The following is a 17,311-nucleotide window of genomic DNA, read 5'->3' as shown; positions in this document are numbered from 1 at the left end:
CGCCTACACGGGGAAGAGATTTCTTTAAACTAGCAGAGAAAGGCATAACACAATCCAGAGGCTGGAAGCTGCAGCTAGATAAATTCAGCCTAGAAATAAGGTGCATGCGTGAGGGTAATTAACATTGGAACCACTTATCTAAAGCTGCGGTGGATTCTCCGCCTCTTGCAGCATTTAAGTTAAGACTGGATGATCTTCCTAAAACATATTCTCTAGCTCAAACAGGCGGGCTTGAGGCAGAAATTATTGGGTGAGGTTCTGGGGCCTCAGCTATGCAGGAGGTCAGACTAGATGATCCCTTCAGGCCTTATTCCATCTATTAAATATGGACCCAGAATCTCCCTGTGTAACTGAAATGTCTAAGGTCCCTGTGACTTCAGCACTTATCTCACTGTGCCGGAGAAATCCAGTCCTGACTCCAAACTCCTCTCCCCATCCCTGATTCAATGTTTTGGTCCAGCTGTAGGCAGTTGACATTGGTGCAGGAAATCGCGGGGCTGATTTCACTTCTGCAGGACTCTGGCCAACATCATTTAATCTGTTTTCATTCCTATTTCATGAGATGTGAATAATTAATGAGAAACAGAGTGAAAGGAAGATGGGGGCGGGGGTGTTAAAAAGAATTCAGGAGAAGGGGAAGAAAGTTTCGTCAGCCGGCAGGGCGGTGAGACTCGGAAATGAGAGGAGCTTCGCCAGAGCTGTGAAATCACAGGGAAGGGAGCGGGATCGTGGGGGAGAGTCTGACACTGAATTAACAAAGCAGCATCTTCCCCATTACTCTCCTGGGGCAGTGGGACGGAGATCAAGGAAGGTGGAAGGACTCCACTGGCTTTATAAAAAGCGTTTTTTCCTGACCGTGGAGTGACATTTTCAACTCCCTCTTATAATTAATCTTTCCACCTATCTAGCTAGATTCCTACTGCACCCGGCACTGGGAGTTTCAGTGAGAGTGAGCGGCCGTCTGCAAAGAGGGCTTCCCTGCTCTGGGATGGTTGTTTGGGTCAGTTCTTCGGGCTGTGAGATTCCAGGTTCCTGGGCGTTCCTTTTGGCGGGCTTGGGGTGGTATTAATGGGTTGCCCTTTGCAGCCTGCTCTGGAGGTCCTTACCTGGGTCTTTCAACGGGTAGCCAAGAGCTGAACAATGCTGCTGTTAGCTATCGCCTATATAGGCAAACCCTATGTTCCCTCTCCTCTGTAGCCCGCCAGTGGAGGGTGCATGCTTACACGCCCGCATGGGGACAGAGATTTGCAGGCTTAGCACCTGGCACTGGGACTGGCTTTAAAAAAAAATAAAAAAATCTGGCCCTGATCATTGTCGCTGAGCTGACTTGAGAACCAGTGTCACAACATCTGACCCTGCTCCCATGAAGTCAGTGGCAGAAAATAGTAAGCACACCCTGTGCACCTTCAGTCACATTCGGCCTCCGAACACAGCATGGACAGCTCCCCCTGCAGGAGGTGGAGAGACTTGTCTCCAGGTCTAGGGGAAGTACCCTGAGAACAGACTGGCATCGTCCCTTTTTGGGTACCTAGCTCCCTACACCCCAGCAACCACTGGTCCCGTTTTCAAGCCATGTGCTAATTCAGCCTCCTGCTCCAGAGCAGCAACGGACCATTGCAGGGATCTTCTCCTTAGCCAGGTGCATTATGGGGTATTTGATACATGCAATCCTAGCCGCTGTTTAAAGTAGGCTGATGAGCAAACATCCGGGACGTAAATTCCCATGCTTTCCCTTGTTCCTACGCACCTTGGAATGAGGCCGTCTCATCAAAGCTCACTCACGGGGCAGCCTCTGCTGTAACCACGGTTGCCAGCTCTATGTGACACCCCCTGTCCCCCACCCCGAGCCCCACTAAGGGCTGAGCTCCCCTGGCCCAGTGGGATCCAGCTAGCTTTGTCTGGTAACAGGAGGGCCCTTATCTCCATTATGTCGGGAGGCGATTTCCCTCTGGTTGTTCTCCTGCATGGAGAGATCTAAGAGGGGCCCTTTGGAGGAGCCCAGAGCCACCTCTCGTTCATGAATGTGGAGAAGAGGTGGAAGGGCAGGGGAGAGGCTAAGCTCCCTGCATGGGACCAGTCGCCCATTCCTGCCTCCTCGCCCGCCTCCCTGGGAGTCTCAGTCCCTCGCTGGCATCTGAGCATGTGGGGCCTGCTGCTGGGATGCTTTCCCTCCTCCAGCCAGCTCGTGTTTTGGGAGGAGAGGGTGGGGATTCTGCCCTTCATCTGGCTGCACAGAACCAATGAAAGGGCCATCATTGAGAGGAACAGAAAAGGCCTCCCATGTGGTCTATAGACTCAGATGCCAAGGCCAGAAGGTGTGATGGGTTGGATCACAGAAACCCCCTTGGGGCTGCCAACTGATGTGCCAAGACTACTTCTGCCCCTGCTTTTCCTGCCAGCTTGTGACTCCAGCACCCTGTCTTGCTTATCCAGACATGCCAGTCTTCTCTAACGCAGAGCCAGGGTCTGAACCATGTGCCCCAAAGCTGCAGACTTAACTGAAAGCAATTTAAGAAGTGTTCCTGTCTTTAACACTCAGATGCGCAACTCCCAATGGGGGCCAAACCCCAAATAAATCCAGTTTACCCTATATTAAGCTTATACAGGGTAAACTCATAAATTGTTCACCCTCTAGAACACTGATAGACAGATATGCACAGCTGTTTCCCACCCTCTCCCCCCAGGTATCAATACATACTCTGGGTTAATTAATAAGTAAAAAGTGATTTTATTAAATACAGAAAGTAGGATTTAAGTGGTTCCAAGTAGTAACAGACGGAACAAAGTGAATTACCAAGCAAAATAAAATAGAACACGCAAGTCTATGTCTAAGAAAACTGAATACAGATTAATAACATCACCCAGTAAGCTTCCTTTTACAGACTAGTTTCCTTCTAGTCTGGGTCCAGCAATCACTTGCACCCCCTGTAGTTACTGTCCTTTGTTCCAGTTTCTTTCAGGTATCCTTGGGGGTGGAGAGGCTATCTCTTTAGCAAACTGAAGACAAAATGGAGGGGTCTCTCATGGGCTTAAATAGATCTCTTGTGGGTGGACACCCCCTCCTCTCTTCTATGCAAATTCCAGCTACAAGATGGAGTTTTGGAGTCACATGGGCAAGCCACATGTCCATGCATGACTCAGAACTTACAGGTGGCAGCCATTGCCCACATGGTATCTTGAATGTCTCCAGGAAGACTTCTTATATGGATTGGAGCCTTCCAACATCCATTGTTTGTTAAATGCTTCTTGATTGGGTACTTAATTTTCATGTTCCTTTCCCAAGAAGCTGACCAAATGTTTTACAAAGGCTACTTAAAAAACCAGTACACAGCCAATATTCATAACTTTGAATACAAAACTGATACATGCATACCAATAGGATTAATAGATTCAGTAGGTCATAACCTTTTACATAGATATGTTACATGGCATATGTAGCATAAAACATATTCCAGTTATGTCATATATACATTCATAAGCATATTTCCATAAAGCCTTATGGGGGGCACCATAACAAGGGACCTGTGATCATCTCATCTGGCCTGCTGCGTAACACGGGCCATTGAAACTGCCCCAGAATGGTCCCTAGAGCAGATCTGTTAGAAACACATCCAATCCTGATTTAACAATGGCCAGCGATGGAGAACCCACCACCACCCCGGTCCATTGCTCCAATGGCCATTTACCTTCACCATTAAAAACTTGCCCCTTATTTCCAGTCTGAACTTGTCCAGATTCAACTTCCAGACACGGATACCAGTTATCTTGTCCAGTCCATCCCTTGGGAGGTGGGGGGAGGCAGGGCGGGAGGGCAGCCCTCATCCAGTGCCCCCATAGTTTTTGACACCTCTGATAACAAAGTGCCCAGTCCTACAGGCCCTGGACTCCCTGGTTTTACTGGGGCTTGCGACCTGCTGAGGGTGTTCTAAATGAAATGGGCTCTCCCCAGACAGCAACTCTCCCATCCCTGTTCCAGGGGAGCACTTTTGAACATCTGGCCCTACATTAGGACAAGATGCAACAGGTGGGTGTGACCCCCTGTGGAGGTGGGAGAAGGAGGACAAAGGAAACAGTGAAGGGGACTCAGAGCAACATAATATCAAGGTTTTGATGGTGGGCGGGGCGGTGGGGGATGGGCTAGGTTAGAAATAAACAAGAGAAATTAACGTCAATGAGCCCTGCTGGCCACCTGTCTTGATATTTGCCTCATTATTGTACTAGCAGTGTGGGAGGGGACAGGATCTGCCCAGGTCACGCTGCTGTCCTTGCATTTCCATCTCTCTAGCAGCCTGGTAACTCCAATCTCCTCCATTCTCTGGGGCTGTTGCAAGGATAATTGTCAGTGGATCAGTAAGGCTCCTAAGGTTCTTTCTCTGGGTGCCTCCAAGCTGCTTCCCGAGGGCTGGGTCACTCTGCGGCCTCCTCACCAGAGGCCATGCACCCTCCTCCTCTGGCTGTCTAGGGTTACCTTCTGTGCACCACGCCTTGACTTCGTCCCTTACCGATCTCCACAGAGGGAGGGCCAATCCCATTCACCCGCCTCTCCTCTCTCTCCCTTTTCCTTAGGGATTTTCCTCTTAGTTCTTAACAAAAACACACCCCTCGCTGTCTCTGGCCAGAAGGAAGCTGGGAGGGAGGTGGGGGGGGAGGATATTGGAGTGGGGAGGGAAATCTTATTTTTTCCTATTTATTGCCAGAAGGAAAGGCTGGAAAAACAAAAGGTAGCACAGCCGTTTCAGAGGCATTTCAATGCGCACTGCAGCACCTGGTGTCGGTGGCTAGAGGGAGCTGTTTGTTTTGTTAGTGGGAGAGCACTTCGGCACGGGCCGTGCAGCCGCCCAGCTTGCCACCTGCATCCTAGCAGCCAGAAGGAGGTGACTTCCCCCCGGAGGATTGGAGGCTGCCTAATCCCTTTTGAAGTGTGTCTCCAGCAACCACCCTTCCACGGAGACCTCACTTTCTCAGTAGCACAGGGGCAGGGGGAATCCAAGACTAGAGCCTGCTCCTTCTGGTTCCTCTCCTCCATTTTTGCAGCATCTTGAAAGAGTCCATTCTACGTTCTGTTCTCTATCGGTTTTTTCACCGCGTTCCTCTCCGGGGCGTCCGAGCACCTTCCAGGAGCGCCAGAAGCAACATGACTAACAGCTGAGATGTTAACAAGCTGTTTTATTAGGTTGGGGTTCCATTTGAGGTGAGCCCAGGAGCATGCATGTGCACTGCAGATGCAGCCTTCTACATCAGCGCTACACCCACACATTAGTGCCCATGGGTTCTCCCATGGGTGAGAGAGCATTTTGGAAGGTGCTTTAGCTGTGAGAACCCCGGCATGTTCATTTCCTTCTGATACCCACTGTACTGAGAGCTGCACGAAGGGATTTTATTGCAAAACGGAATTAATAATAGTAATTAGTCATAATTCTTCACACCTCTGTAGCATTTTATGTGGCAGTCACAATCAATCTTGTTAACTAATGAATTCTGTTTGAAGGGTCAGGTTAGTCTTACACACACTCCAGCCCTTGTTGTTCATTCCAGCCGAGTGGTCGCTGCGTGTGGATCCGCGAAATCAAGAGCTTCTCTTGTCGGAGGTGCAGAGAAACACAGGTTCCCATTCCAGCTCCAAGACAGGTCCGTCCAGTTTTCATTGGCTCTCATTATCACTCCCACAAGCTGTAGCAATCTCTACCTGCAGCCGAGCGGCATTCACAAAGGTGCCTGCCTTTGAAATCATCAAACGGACCTAGAGCCTTTCCAGCCTGTTCCTTAGAGCCAGGTGCACGGAGTGGAGCCAGAGAAAGGCTTGCACGCCAGCAAGTATGGGAGCTGGCTCTTGGGGAGGATGATTTCATCCGTGATCGTTACCCGGGGCATGATCAGAGAGACTCAGCTCCACCAAATTTATCATTCCCTTTGAACAGGCTTTCCGCCAGCTCCAGCTAGGCTGCCTGTTCCTCTCTGAAAATTCACAGCAACCCTCTGACCTGCGGGTCTGGAGACATGAACCTGCTCCCACGTGCTCTGCGCTTCTGCTTGCCTGAGCCAACCTCTAGCTCTGCTTAATAAACTCAGGGGAGCCGGCTCCCGTCCTCAGAGCATGAGCTCCCACGCTAGCCAGGGGAAGCTCCACGGCATCTGCACTTGGCTGGGGAGTTTTACAGGAGAAGGCGGAATGCCTTCAATGCCTTCAATGCACAGAGCCCAGGCTGCCTCACTGAATGCTTCTCCCTCTGCAGTCGTGACCAGCTGTGACAGATGTGCTCCCAGGAAACATGGAGCTAGGAGGAGTGGAAGCTAGCAGGAGATGGAGCTTCCTGGGCAGCTGTCAGCTCCGGAGCTCCCTGCCACGGGAGCTAGGGATAGGCACAGACCTTACAGCCTTCCCATAACCTATTACTCAGCTCTCTGCCATTTGGCCCTGTGCGTTTGCAAGGGACTGATCTGGCTGAGGGGGCACAGTCCCCGCTGCAGGGCCTGGTGGGTGAATGTTACTCCAATGCACCGAACATGCCATCACCTGGAGCCCAGGCTGCTGGCCCCCGTAGGCTGCAAAGAGTCTGGCCACAGGCTGGGGCCCTGGTGGCACTTTACGAGCGCTAACCCGCCGGTGCTCTCGCCGGCTGCTTGGCTCCTGGGGAAAGGGTTTGCATTGTCTGAATGTGACATTTAGAAAAGAGCTGGCGTCACCTGAGCCTCTCACTGCGGCCAGGAGCTGGAGCCTGGGCAGAGACAGGATCCCACCTCCAGCCCACAGTTCACATCTGGTCCTGAAACCCAATCTGCCATAGGAAGCAGGGCAGCTTCACACTCAGCTCTGAGGAGCCATTAACCCCTTCCTGCCAACTCAGTCTTCCTCACTGCAGGGAGATGTCCTGCAACTCCTTCCTCCTCTGTCCTCAGTGCAGTGTCCCCCTTTCCTACCGCCTTCTTCCTCACCACTGCAAATTCTTCTCCTCCCCTCCTACCCCGGGACCCCGCCTTCCCTCGCCCACCCAGGCTGGCTCCAGGATCGCCCGCTCCGGCTTCCCCTTCACCTGACTGCTCCAGGTGCCCACTCCCTCCTTCCCTTGTCATGGTCTGGCAACAACTGCACCCTGGCAGGAGGCTACAGTGGAACCATCCAGCTGCCAATAGCCTGCCTTCCGCCTCCACTCCCGTTGCCAGGAGCAGGGTGACCAGACGTCCCGATTTTATAGGGACAGTCCCAATATCTGGGGCTTTGTCTTATATGGGTGCCTATTACCCCCCAGTCCCTGTCCCGATTTTTCACACTTGGCGTCTGATCACCCTAGCCAGGAGCAGCCTGGCCTCTCTCCCTTGCCTTGTGGCACCTTCTCACTACCAGAAGCCCGGCCTAACCCTGCCCCTCAGGCCTGAGGGACTCCGTTGCTCTGTGTGACCTGCACAGTCTCCCCAATGGGAGGGATGAAGGAGCCCTAGGAGCTTGCGAGGGCCACAGGTAAGTGGGTGCCAGATTGTTTCCAGGCCTGAGCCAAGGTCCAGGTGCATCTTCCTTCAGTGGCAGACCTCTCCCAATTCCGTCACTGTCACTGTGCCAGCTCCCCCGGGGCGCCTTTGCATTGGAAATCTCCCCACGTGCAGTCCAGCTCTGCAGCTCCCCTTGCATGGACCGGGGAGAAAGCATTTCCAAATCAAATCTCTGCGCTGCACTCCTGAGGCTCTCCTTTGGCTTGCAGCTCCCCAGAAGCGTGGTCTGTATTTCCTCTCACAAATGCCCAGGGAGCAGCCGAGGGGCCAAACAGCACCCTGAGCCCCTTTTCAGCCAACCCAGTTCACCACTGTCCCCCAGCCTCCTGCGGTCATTGACACTGAAAGGTGCGTGCGTAAGACCACCAGGCTGAGCTGGTCACATTTCACAGCCACTTCCCACCAGCGTCAATGGCTACATAGGATGGCTGCATAAGGACTGTTCCCTGCAGCAGATTCTCCGGGGCCTTTTAGCTCACGGTTTCCAGGTTTCACAGTGGGGTGCGGCCTGGAGATTTCCATTCAGCGTATTAGGTTGCTGTTGATTTTCCTCACAATCCTTCCTCTGCCTGCCTCAGTTTCTCCATCTTTAAAGAGGGGATAATCCTGTTTCATTAGGGATACCAAGGGGCCAGATTAGGGTTTGTACAGCACCCTGGAGAGATGCCACGCATTATAATTATTCCTCTTCACACGGGTTTCATTGAAGCCTTCAAGCCTGAACCTTCACCTGTTCTACATTTCAGGTTTCAGAGTAACAGCCGTGTTAGTCTGTATTCGCAAAAAGAAAAGGAGGACTTGTGGCACCTTAGAGACTAACCAATGTATTTGAGCATAAGCTTTCGTGAGCTACAGCTCACTTCATCGGATGCAGAGCCAGAAGAGTTCCCAGAAGTCACCCACTACAGGACAGGCCTAACAAAGAATGTTCTACATTCTGTTCTCTTTGTTCTGAGCTTGTGCCAGCAGGAAGGTCTCTGATGTGAAGGATTTCTTTGCTGTTCTGGGGGGGGACTTCTCTTTCTCATCGCGGTGTGTCAGCTGCTACTGCTGTTTGCATGAACGGCTCTCAAAGCGCTTTAACATCTTTATGACATTTTCCCATCACGCTAAATCCTCAGCCGATAGCTACTCCTGTAACTTGAAGGGATCCAGTTACCCAGTCCTGCGTAGTGAAATATATCACCATCCTTGTTGTGGTATGGTGCGGCGTGTTGTGTTTTGTGGTGCACAAGAGGATTAGAGAAGGTGCTTCGCCGACTGCCCAAGCTTGAAATCTGTTACATTCAGGAATTACGAGCAGTATTTTTATCACTGTAGCAGGTTCCTAGCTACTCCTGACAACACGAAAGCAAGACTTTTCCTTCACACACCTCGTTTCCCGTCTTCTGACATTCCGCCAGCTCTGGTTTGCCAGGAAATACCTTCCTAGCAATATCCCCGCTCGAGCCTTTCCTTCGACGCACAAACTATCCGCTGCTCTGACTGCCAGCATCAACGAATGGGAATTGCAGCCTGGGAAGCAGGAATTTGAGCTAGCCTCTGCATGTCGACCTGTCCAGACACTGCTCTAGGGCCCCACTCCAGAAAAGCACATAAGCACCTACTTAACTTTAAGCACACGAAAGGTTTCATTGAGGTCAATGGCACAACTCACATCCTGGATGTGAAGCACGTGCTTAAGTGTGGTGCTGGATCAGGGCCCAGATGCACCCTGGAATTAATATTCTCAGCATTTCCTCAATCGGCCAGGCCTTCAGGTTTCGCTCAGTTAATTTGGCACCCGTCCCTCATCTAATACAGGGCACATCTAGGGTACTAGGGTCCTGTGTTATTTCAGCTTCAAACTCCATCTATCCTCCACTCTCATTTATTTAATCTCCAGTCATCTTTAGGGCACCGTCTCTGAGAGCCAGCCGGATCTCATTTACAGTTGTGTCCTGCTGATAACCCCCTCTCCCTGAAGCAGGGCTTTTATTTATTTTTTTATGGGCTGAAGCTGCGGTCTTCAGCTGGCAGAGGGAGAGTCTGAAATACCTGTGATGTGATCAGAGCGGGACAGACTTTGGAATCCTCCTTGAAACCAACTTCTTCCAGAGAGAAAAGGAGTACTTGTGGCACCTTAGAGACTAACCAATTTATTTGAGCATGAGCTTTCGTGAGCTACAGCTCACTTCATCGGATGCATACCGTGGAAACTGCAGCAGACTTTATATATACACAGAGACTATGAGTATATTCCCATGTCAATCTCCGCCCAGTGAACCGTTGCCCCATGGTGGGTTGGCTTTGATACAGGGTCAGGACCCTATCTGCCCCTCGAAAGCACCAGTTGCAATCCAGTTCAATTCAGTGGGGCTTTATTAGGATGAAAAGCTAGACGAGCGCTGCCAACATGAAGGAAAAAGACAGGTCCTTCCGCTGTGACCCACGCAGGTTAGGGTTACATACAATACAGTATCATTTCCTGGTAATAGCAGCCCTGTAATTGCCAAGCCACGGTATCCTACTTTTCTGCATGCTCAGATATCTGCTCCCTGGATTTACTGTGTTGCCGGGTACAGTTTATAATAGTTGCTCCCAAATTCCACTTATCCCACCTTGTCTTTTCCAAAGCTCCCACTCACGGCTGCTGTCCGCATTCACTGCTGCTGTAACCCAGTGATGTTTAGTGTAGTTTATCATTAGAAGGGGTAACAGCACTAGGACTTCTCCTGAAGCGTTTAACACCCCCCCTCACCCCTCTCCCCTGTGAGTTACTCTATATTCTGGAAACAGTGACTAGAGCATTGTCAGAGGCTGGAACCTAGGGTTGCCAAGCCCCCAGGATTGTCCTGGAGTCTCCAGGAATTAAAGATTATAGCGTGATGAAACCTCCAGGAATACGTCCAGCCAAAATTGGCAACCCTACTGGAACCGCCGAAAGGAGCAGACAGTGGTCTCCTCCACAGAGACAAACACCTACAGGATCTCTATCAGGCATTCTTAAAACTACAGTACCCACCTGGAGAAGTGAGGAAACAGATTGACAGAGCAAGATGGGTACCCAGATGTCATCTACTACAGGACAGGCCCAACAAAGAAAGTAACAGAACGCCACTGCCCATCACCTTCAGCCCCCAACTAAAACCTCTCCAGCTCATCATCAAGGCTCTACAACCTATTCTGAAGGACGACCCCTCACTCTCACAGATCTTGGGAGACAGCCCAGTCCTCACTTTCAGACAGCCCCCCAACCTGAAGCAAATACTCACCAGCAACTGCACACCACACAACAGAACCACTAACCCAGGAACCAATCCCTGCAACAAACCCCGTTGCCAACTCTGTCCACATATCTGTTCAAGGGACACCATCATGGGACCTAACCACATCAGCCACACCATCACGGGCTCATTCACCTGCACATCTAACCACTGTGATATATGCCATCATGTGCCAGCAATGCCCCTCTGCCGTGTACATTGGCCAAACCACACAGTCTCTACGCAAAAGAATAAGTGGACACAAATCAGACATCAAGAATTGTAACATTCAAAAACCAGTAGGAGAGCGCTTCAATCTCCCTGGACACTCATTAACAGACTTAAAAGTGGCCATTCTTCAACAAAAAAATTCCAAAAACAGACTTCAACGAGAAACTGCAGAACTGGAATTAATTTGCAAACTTGACACCATCAAATTAGGCCTGAATAAAGACTGGGAGTGACTGGGTCACTACAAAAACTAATTTCCCCTCTGTTGATACTCACACCTTCTTGTCAACTGTTCGGAATGGGCCACATCCACCCTAATTGAATTGGCCTCATTAACACTGCCCCCCGCCCCCGCCACTTGGTAAGGCAATTCCCATCTTTTCATCTGCTGTATATTTATACCTGCCTACTGTATTTTCCACTCCATGCATCTGATGAAGTGGGTTACAGCCCACGAAAGCTTATGCCCAAATAAATTTGTTAGTCTCTAAGGTGCCACAAGGACTCCTCGCTGTTTTTGCAGACATTCTCAGTGGATTTTACGGGGGTTTCCGGCTCACTGGATTGGTCACAGAGATCTCAGCGAGGAGTCGCCATTTGCTAGTCGAGCTGCGTTAGATATTTGTGATTGGCCATGTTGGACACAATCCCGCCCCCGCACTATCCCAGCCCTGAACTCCCCCACACAGCTCTGCTGATGCCCCTCAATCCTAACCTGCAGCCACCCTGTCCTTCCAATCCCAATCTCCAGTGGTCTCAATGACCCAGTCTTGTCACTTGCTTGGGAGCATTGAGGTGTTTCTGTGATGCGGAGGGAGCAGACTGAGACCTGTGGATGCCCAGAGTCACCGGGTCAGAGCAACCAGACCCTGCATAGCCCCCTTCCCCAGCCCCTGCAGGGGACAGGGGACTGTGCCCGTCTCCCATGAGCTGGTGCTGGAGGGGAAGTTCCCGGCCCGCACTCGCCTGAGGTATTTGCCACAGGGAGACTTGGCCGGCCCATCCTGCCTTTTATCTGCCGCATAAGTGGCTCAGGTCTAATTTATTACCCCGCTCTATAAATGGGCCATTTCACGTCCCGCTCCTGACAGAGAATTGTAGAGGCCTCTGGCACTGAGCCCCGAACTCCTTTCAACTTCACAGCGAGTTCATCAAAGGGCTGAGCCACCACTTCCCCAAACAGTAAAAGTGTCAGAGAAACAGGCGTGTTGGGAAGCGTTCGTGACAGCCAAGTGCTTAATTAGTGGTAATGTAGAGTTTACAGTCCTCCTCTCTGCTCTCCTGGCCTGTTGTTTCTGGGAAGGGTGCGAAGGGGGGAACTGGGTCTTTCTCCTGTTCAGTGACCCCGAACACCCTGGAACAATGCAGCGCTCAGCCAGGCTGGGAGGAGAGTTCTCACGTGCTGTGTAAATGTTGTCATTGTGTCCTGTGTGGAGACCATGCCGGAGGGGATGAGGATGTTGAGAGCTTGCTTCTGGCCTATTGTATGTAGGTGGCCCGGGGTTGCGGGGAAGGTTCTGCCTGCATACAGAATGTGAGCGTGCCCCGTGTGTGTGTGTATATGTCCAGGCAGCGTATTGTGCGAGTACTTTGTGGGTGTGTGTGTAGGTCTTGTGCATGCGGCTGTGAGATTGTCTGAACGAGCTACATTGTAGGCGTGGAACCAGTATGTACCTGAGTGCTGTGTGCATGCTAAGCGGGGCTTGGGTAAATGAATACATGCAGGTGTATAGATATAAGCGTGTGCAAAGGTGCTAGTTTGTGGGCACACTGGGTATGTGAGGACTTGTGTGTTTGCAGGCAAGGATGTGTGTATCTTGTATGTGCATATACATGCAGGCGTGTGCATGCGTGAATGAACTAGATGACTAAAGGGGGGGGGTGTGCAGTGTGTATGTGAGTGCTCTGGTGTCTGCATGCAGGGATGTGAGTGTGCGTGTGCACAGAACAGGCCAGAGTGGGTGTGTCTGTGTGCTGTCAAGGGCTAGTTCCCCCCAGTCAATCACAGCGTAAACTGGAGCAGCATCAGGCCCCTTCCCCCACACCACACTCCGGGCACCAGGGGAGAGATGAGCTTTCAGGAGGGACTCAGCTGAGAAGCTGGTGGGCTTGAGCAGACCAGAGAGGGGAGGAAGGAGGTCCATGCCGGGGGCAGCACGGAGTGGAGCAGAGGAGCCAGGGCCCTAGGCTTGCTGGTAGCCAGCTGGCTTTTTCTAAGTCTAATGCCCCTGGGCTGCTGCATCCTGTGACTTGCCCACACCCGCCTCTGTTCCTTACTAAGCTGGAGTCAAGCAGCTCTTGGGGGTACCCTAGTGCTGCTTTCTAATTCCTGCCAGTTCCTCCCTTGTGGGAACGTGGATCTGCAGGCTGCCTTGCCTTCCCCGCTGGTGGTATCGCTGTTCCTGGATTAGCTAATTGCCCTCTTAGGCATACTGGGATCTTCAGGCCATGGGGTGATACCAAGACCCCTCCTCTGGGACACTTTGAGGACATTTGGGGGAGTATTTTTGCCCATTTTCACACCCCTGACATTTCATGTTTTGGCGACACTTAACAAACTGTGTGTGAACCTGGGAATTGCCAGACCAGATAGGAGCATGGGGCCATCTATCCTGCAGTCACTAACATTGGCCTGTGACAGATGATTCCAAGGATGGTACAAAACCTCCGGAGCAGATAATTATGTGATAACCTGCTGTGACGAAGCGGGACTGTTCTTAATGTTTCCTCTGAATATTGTGGGGGTGCCTCAGTTTCCCCTAGGCAGTTCTTAAGTATCTAGGTGGTGGGATAAGGGTGAATGATCATTGCAGAGCCCTAGAGGGCAGGTGTGTGTAGGGATCTGGACACAGAGAATGGCCAACACCCTGTTCCCTGGCAACTGATGGCCTGGGCCCTTCCCCCCTGCAAGGTGAGAGCTAAAGGGTTGGAGAACAAAGGAATCAGGTGACCTCCTGGCATGGGAAAGGGACAAAGCCCAGAGGAGTGGGGGGTGGGGGGGACTGGAGAGAGTTTCAGTTTGGGGCTGGCTGGGGACAAGGAGTGAAGTGCACACGTGGTTGTCTGGCTCACTGCCCTCCAAAATGGACCCAGCTGAGGGGTCCTGTTCTCTGCACCTACAAGCTCTGTTTTAGACCATGTTCCTGTCGTCTAATAAACCTTCTGTTTTACTGGCTGGCTGAGAGTCACGTCTGACTGCGGAGTTGGGGGCCAGGACCCTCTGGCTTCCCCAAGACCCCACCTGGGCGGACTCGCTGGGGGAAGCGCACGGAGGGGCAGAGGATGCTGAATGCTCCGAGGTCAGACCCAGGAAGGTGGAAGCTGTGTGAGCTGTGTGTCCTGAAGACAGGCTGCTCACAAAAAGGAGACTTCCCCAGAGTCCTGCCTGGCTTCATGGGGAGCAGCTCCAGAGCATCGCCTGGGGACTCCGTGACAACTGGTGGCAGAGGTGGGATGTACTGCACCCCGTGGATGGCGCTTCCTGCAGTAAGTGACTGGGAGCAGTAAAATGAAGGGGGATTGATGAGGACCAGGCGTGCTGAAGGCTCAGAAGGAGCGGTTTTGGGGGGCGGTTAACCCCTGGGAGTGTGTGACCAGAGAGAAGGACTGTGCCGTAATGGGGTCCCCCTGGGGACTGCAGTGAGCAGTCTCGGGGCGAAGGAGCCTGCGGCTTGGCCCGGGGAGAGAGAAGGACTTTTGCAGTGACAGGGTTCCCCTGGGAATTGCAGCAAGTGCTGGGACCGGAGGAGTCTGCAGCTCGACCCTGGCAAAGAGGTGGTGACCTCGAGAAGGGCTGGCACACTAGAGGTTCTCCCTGGAAACCATGGGGAGCTGAGATCACACAGGCCTGTGAGTCCACAACAACTTGGGAAGAGCAGAGTGACGGCCTATCACCATCTCCTTAAGAAGGACATTGTGCAGAAAGAGAGGGTTGCGCATTGGAAAGTTCACCAAGGCACAGTTAATCGTGCAGCTGGAGGAGGATGACCGCTCTAAGGAGCAGATTCCTGACCCCAAATGGGGCTATAGCAGGATCTGGGAGCAGCTGGAGTAGTAGCCAGGCATCGCCAAGACTCCTGTCCCTGACCAGACGGAGGTCTTCACAATCGGGTTCTCCATCAGGGGATCGGAGACGGACGGGATTGGAGCTGAGTCCGAGAGAGCAAGAGGACTGTGAGAGACAGCGAGAGCCCGAAAAAGAGCTGCAGAAGCAGCAGCAGCATGAACTGGCGGTGGTGGGGCGGAGAGGCATAGGGGAGCCCCCCGGGGTGAGTGGGAATAGACCCCAGGGGGCCAGCTCCTCAGGGAACCTCGAGACTAAATTGCTGCCCCTGGTTAAGGAGGGCGGGGAATGTGGATGCCACCTCACTGCCTTTGAGCAGGCTGGCGATTTGAACCAGGGGGACCCTGCAGAAAAGCCCCGGTATCTAGCTCCCTTGCTGGGTCCCAAGGCCATAGACTCTGTCAGCCAGATGGGTGGGGAGGTGGACAGGCTCCCACTCCTGACCCCGACCTATATGTCTGTGTGGAGTTTCCTGGTGCCAGGCCCCTCGGACCTCCAGTGGGAGCGGAAGGTGATGGTCAAGGGAGAGACATTCCTGGGGTGGCGAGATCCTGGGACAGAGAGAACTGTTGTCAGGCCCCTGGTGGTGCAGCCTCAGATGCTGAGGGGCTGTGTGAGCTGGGTGAGGGTCCCAGGGATGAAGCCCCTCGCCCTGCCTATGGCCCAGATCCCTGTGCAGACCCAGGAGGGGTCGGGCTGGCTGGTCGTTGGGGTTCTCCAGGATACCAGCTGCGAGACCCTGTTGGGGGGTGACTGTGTCTCTTTGGGACAGGATCCAGGCCCTGCTCCTGTAACGGCCAAGGGTTCGAATTTGAATCCAGGGAACCAATCGGTGGAGAGGGAAATGGTCAGTGAAAATGCAGATGACCTGGCTGGCAGCGGGGAGGAGCTGCTAGGCTTAGGCTACCTGCCTACCTGTAACCAGACCCCTGGGGCTGGATGGGACAGAGAGATGCTCCCTGCCCCCTTGCACACCGGAGAGGGGGCTCCCGCTGGCTCTGATGCAGTGAGGAAAGCAGCGAGCTCGCTGCCTACCCCACTGAGACAGCAAGGGCAGCGCTGAGCACAGTGGGAGCTGAGACCCCAGCTGAGTGGGGGGAGACACAGGCAGGGCAGGGGATCTGTTGGGAGTGGCAAGGTGCTGGGTAAGGAAAGTTTGGATGAACCTAGGCAGCCTTGTGAGCTGATGGCTTTGTCTAGTAGGCAGGGTGGGAAGGCGAGGAGAGTGGAAGATGAGTGTCCCTGGACCTTACCTGTTAGCTGGGTGGAGAATTGGGACAGTGAAGGAAACGTGCCTGTGTCTGTCAGGGGTATTGACTTGCCTATGGAGGGAACTACCCCGGTCTCCAAGCAGTTGTCTGTGACCAGCCTTGTGTGCTGGGACAAGGGGAATGAGGTCCCAAGCTGCGTGTCTGGGAAAGGAGAAAGTGTGTCCGGCTCTTCTTTGTCTGTGGAGCAGACAGAAGGGGCCTTCAGCCTGTGATGGTTGAGGTAATGCAGTTGTCTCAGAGCTGGTTCTGGATTCAGCTAAAGCCCAGGAAGGGAATGGTCCTAAGTTTGTGTCTGGTAGGGAGAATGGCCCTGTAACTAGGTCGCATCCAGTTAGTGTCTATGTAAAATCCCAGAGACCAGACAATTCTGGTGCTTGTATTTTGCCTGTTGCTAGTGTGTTGTTGAGAAAGGGTGGAGCAACTCTGTCTAATCAGGGTGAGATCCTAGCCAGGGCACAAGGAGAGCATAAAGGTCGTTTGATTGTGTTACCTACTGAGGGTGTGGAAACCTGTAGCAAGAAGGAAAAGATTCCTGAACTTGTGTGTGGCAAAGGGAAGGAGAATGCTTCTAACCTTTTATCTAGGAAGTCTGTAAGTTTGCCTGAAAGGGGATTGTGTAGGAATCCACCTGATGGGCCAGAGGTAATTCTGGATGTAAGTGAGACCCAGAAAGAGTCTATTGTTGCTCAGGAAAGTGTTCCTCTAGAGCAAGCCCTAGGTGAAGAGGGTAAGAGCAGAATTTCTGTGAGGGGTGAATTGTTGCATAGAAAAGCCCTAGGGAAAGAAATCCTCATGGAGTCTTTGCAAGCAGTTTACTGCAGCTGAAGGGTGTGAAAGTGATTTAATCAAGAAAGTTTCAGTTCCTAACAGCCAGAAATTTTCTGTTGTGAATGGATCCACTGACTTCCCTGTTGAAAGATCCAGTGTGGATAGCTTTGAGAAGGTCTCAGATGGAGTGAAAGCTGTTAAGAAAGTTAAACCGTCCTATAACCAAAGGAGTACTTGTGGCACCTTAG

Source organism: Eretmochelys imbricata, chromosome 9, assembly GCF_965152235.1.
Source record: "Eretmochelys imbricata isolate rEreImb1 chromosome 9, rEreImb1.hap1, whole genome shotgun sequence".
NCBI classification, from domain to species: Eukaryota; Metazoa; Chordata; order Testudines; family Cheloniidae; genus Eretmochelys; species Eretmochelys imbricata.
This window is presented reverse-complemented; position numbering follows the sequence as displayed.